The 987-nt window shown below is 40.5% G+C and overlaps 2 non-coding genes across 2 annotated transcripts; one reads left to right on the top strand and one right to left on the bottom strand.

Moving 5' to 3' along the window:
• Positions 1 to 457: 457 nt before the first annotated feature.
• On the top strand, positions 458 to 530 carry TRNAK-UUU. The gene has a single exon. It is a non-coding gene; the product is annotated as a tRNA-Lys (tRNA).
• A 384-nt stretch (positions 531 to 914) lies between these two features.
• On the bottom strand, positions 915 to 987 carry TRNAK-UUU. Its single transcript has one exon. It is a non-coding gene; the product is annotated as a tRNA-Lys (tRNA).

Genomic DNA, 987 nt, shown 5'->3' with positions numbered 1-987 from the left:
TGGATAACCTCACCTTCCTTTCACTTTATACCGCGCAGTGCAACCCGATAGCTTCAGAATAGCAAATTCATAGTCTGTCTTAGACTCATTTTTTTTTCTATCGTTGGGTAGGTTTTAGCGCTGATGCCCATCCTATTACCAATGGTAAAATAGATCTAAGGTTATTACAGCGCTTCAAAAGTGACACCTTGCCATTCTTTTAATCTTGAACCTGTTAGATTACAAATCAAAAAAACCTACCTAATAATGCTTACTAGGCGCATAGATATCCTGCAATTCGGAATTAACTGGTGATGCCGGTGAAAGGTGCAGAATTTGGGCCTTTTGTTTTTCTTTTTGCGCACGGATCACGAACTTTCTTGGCGTTAAAGCAGTCTCACAAAATGTGGATGATGCAAGAGCTCAAGCGCCCTGTGTCTTATGTAAGACATAGCAGAACAAACGTTTCTCCACGGGAGCCCGGATAGCTCAGTCGGTAGAGCATCAGACTTTTAATCTGAGGGTCCAGGGTTCAAGTCCCTGTTCGGGCGGCCGAATCCTTTTTCCATAATGGATAAAAATTGTATACATTATGATGTAGAACACCATGTTCTGAAATATGTACATATTGTTGAATAATTAAATCAAGCTGACGAGGGTATGCAGTATCTCACAGTTTTTTTTGAGGTGAGAGCAGGAGCTGCTTGCTTTTAAGCGCCTTTTTCTTCGTTTCTCAGCTATGAGCAATCAGAAAACTGACGTCTTTCCAGGAAACCAAACCTCGATTCTTGCCAAGGTATTAAATGATTTTCCAGTCATTTTTTTTCCTCCCTGAGAACATATTTATCTAACATATTCTGAAACCAATGAAAAATGAATTACATTCAATTTTAAACATAAGGGTTTATAACATCCACCTTTGGGAAAACTACAAACGCCCGAACAGGGACTTGAACCCTGGACCCTCAGATTAAAAGTCTGATGCTCTACCGACTGAGCTATCCGGGC

This window comes from Cebus imitator, unplaced genomic scaffold (genome assembly GCF_001604975.1).
Source record: "Cebus imitator isolate Cc_AM_T3 unplaced genomic scaffold, Cebus_imitator-1.0 Scaffold38, whole genome shotgun sequence".
NCBI lineage: Eukaryota > Metazoa > Chordata > Mammalia > Primates > Cebidae > Cebus > Cebus imitator.
This window is presented reverse-complemented; position numbering and strand designations above follow the sequence as displayed.